General features: G+C 37.2%; 1 long non-coding RNA gene across 1 annotated transcript; it reads right to left on the bottom strand.

Annotated features, from left to right (window-relative positions):
- Positions 1 to 245: 245 nt before the first annotated feature.
- Positions 246 to 3177, bottom strand: LOC117287738. Its single transcript, XR_004518831.1, has 2 exons — positions 2733 to 3177; positions 246 to 1865 (listed from the first exon to the last, which is right to left on the bottom strand). It is a non-coding gene; the product is annotated as an uncharacterized LOC117287738 (long non-coding RNA).

The raw sequence follows: 3177 nt of genomic DNA, 5'->3' as shown, positions 1-3177 counted from the left end.
AATTTTTGTAAAATGTTTAAGCATTTTATGTAAAACTCACCAGTTTAACAATGGAAAATGCTCTTACAATAAGTACTGTTATGTTTTCAGTGCTGTTAAAGAGAGCATTTCAGCGGTATTCATGTTATCTTTTCTTGTTTAATATTGTTCTCACTTCTAAGCAATCATAACAATTAATACATGTATAAGGGTCAAATAGGGTAAAGACACCGTGAAATGCAAAAAAGGAACAGTGACTCAAATTGTAGTTTGCCTCAAACAAAAAACAAGAAATATATTTATTGATAAATCGATCAACAAAAGCAAACCAGTGGTTGAAATAAATAAATTAAATTGAGCAATAAACAATGAAAATACCTTCAGACTAATGGATATTGATGGTAGAAACTGTAAATAAAGAAAATGTGGAGTGTTTCCCTTGCACCTCCAGGTTGCTATATAAACATAGTGAGTAGTTGACCACGGATTTTTCAAAACCTGTTTATTACAAAACACTTTAAACAATTTACAAACTAGGCGAGTGCTAGAAGGGTTACAGCTCGATGGTCCGAAGGTTCAATAGTCTGAAGGTTCGATAGTCCAAATTGACAATAAGGTCCGATAGTCTGAATTGACAACAAGGTCCGATAGTCCGAATTGACAATAAGGTCAGAAAGTCCGAATTGACAATAAGGTTTGATCATCGATTCGGACTATCAGACCTTATTCGGACCAGTGAACCTTCGGATCAATGAACCTTCGGACTATCGTATTGAATGTACAGGTTAATGAAACCTACTTCATTTTGGGACTAATGAACCCCCTGTTCTGGGAAATTTGTGCGTTCAGACAATCGAACCTTCGGACTATTGAACCTTCGGACTAACGGACCTTCGGGTGGAGACCGCTAGAAGACCGTAAAGAAATGTAAACAGTGGTGGATAGGGGAAAACCAACTTGAATGAACATTTTAAACGGGTTTTCTACCTATGTTGCACAACCGCCTAGCCTTTATACATTATCAAACCCTCTCAGACTGTGCTTTGGATATTTAAGTATTTGGATTGGAAAGAATAAATTTTAACTAAAATGAGCAAAATAATTGTTGGTAATTGCACAGTATGAATGTCATTCTTACATTTGGAACCATTCAGAATGCACCATCCACATCAGTCAAGAACCTTGGTGCATATTTTGATTGAATTGTCTATGACTGATCAAATAGACCTGCTTTCGATTTCGCCAAACTCTTTCCAAATTGTGTTAATCTTACGACTTGAGTTGAGTCCCAGCCTTGCACCGTAACATGCAAACCCTAAGATTAACGTTTCGTGAAATCGGCTCCAGCTTTGTAAGTCTGTTCGATTTCAGGAGTCACAGATTAGGAAGTATGTATCTGACGATACATAACATCTTAACATCATGTGATTCACAGCCATATTATTTCTCGGTTAGATTGTTGTAATGGGCTGCTTACAGAAATCCCACATGCATATTTTAAAAGAGACTTCACAGTTTGCAGAACTGGGCTGCTCGTGTTATATTTAGGTTAAATCGCCGTCATGATGCCATGCTCCTTCTAAGATCGCTTCATTGGTTACCAATTAAACAGAGGATTGCAATTAAGATTATTTTATTTGTATGAAAATTTCTTTCTAAATCAGGCACCAGAGTAATTTAATGAGTGTCTTGAGTTGTATCAGTTTTTGCGTACAAATCTTCACTCCAATGCTGATCCATCTCGGCTAACTTTTCCCATGACTCGCAGTAAGGCAGGAGATCAAACTTTCACAGTTTTTACAGCAGCTAAGGGGTAGGGGTGGAATGAACTTCCTTCCTCCTAAACGTGGAATGTTTCCCTTGCACAGTCAGGCTGCCATGTGACCCTGTGGAGAAAAGAAAGAAACACACAATGTTGACCTGAACTTTATGTTGATTGTGTAATACTATCCGTAGTATGATAGGCTAATACTTATTGCAAGCAAGTAAGTTAACGTAAATGTCAGAAAATTGTGTTGTTAAAATCACATGAAGATACCATTTTTCACATCAGGTACCTCTCTGTGCAGACGTCTTACGTGAGCATGAATTAAGCCCAAAGTGGTGACGTCACCTAACAACACAATGTTTTGACCTTCACGTTCACGTGTTTGCTGGCATAACATGCAGCTAATAAAACCTACCTAATACTTACGGGCTAAAGTGAGGTTCGAGGCAACACCATCACAAATAAAGACTCTCATGTAATTTCAAATCTTATTTAAGTTTTAGTGTTTAAATTTTTTAAACATTTTTTTATTATGTTTTGTTATTGATTCTAAAAAAAAACCACAATTATGTTTAATTATAAAAAACAACAACAACAAAAACAGTGAATTTGGTACTTTTTTACATTGCTTGAGACTCTACTCTCTAGATACAAGAGTTGCAACAACAACGCAAAACAAGTAACCTAGTGTAGAACTAGAGAAGTAGGGGCTCAATTTTAATAACCTGTGTGTGTCGGTGCAACTGCCACTGACAGTGCTTTTTGTGGAACCCATGGAGGTAGAAACTACCTCCATGGTGGAACCAGTGAGTTATATGAACAATAACACATGCTTTGTTAAGTTTTACTTCAAAACAAAACTTGTTCTTTTAAGTAAGAAGCCCCAAACCGGTAACTCCATCCCATGAGGGTAGATTTTCGCAATATTATTTGTCAACGCAAATTTATTAGTAAAGTAGTTTAAGAAACTTAACAGCAAGCTCACCATTTTTGATTTCATGATGTCAACACAGTACGCACCAACTATCACCAACTGATTACATCGAATATTCGGCCGGTGCAAATCATTTGTTTACAAAAGTGTCATTCACTCATTGCCTTTCATCAATCAATACACGCTGTGTGCAGTGTGTGGGTGTGTTGGCATGATGCATATATAAATGGCGGCTTCTCCTTCTTCTTCCTTGCGACCTGTCGTCAACGTGAGCGGATCTCTTGCATGTTGCATGCCTTGAGAAAACTGGCTTCTTGACCGCTGCTTCTATATCTTGTTCTTCAAGTTTATCAACCAAGTCCATGATTGATTACAGACCAAGTTAAGACGAAGTTATTTATTTAATATGCACGTCAAAGTTCCCGATATAAATCCGTACTCAAAAGTACAACCATACACACACACACGACGCATATCAAAATACATACACACACGC

Source organism: Asterias rubens, chromosome 3, assembly GCF_902459465.1.
Source record: "Asterias rubens chromosome 3, eAstRub1.3, whole genome shotgun sequence".
NCBI classification, from domain to species: domain Eukaryota; kingdom Metazoa; phylum Echinodermata; class Asteroidea; order Forcipulatida; family Asteriidae; genus Asterias; species Asterias rubens.
The sequence above is the reverse complement of the archived record's forward strand: the minus strand, read 5'-3'. Positions and strand labels throughout refer to the sequence as shown.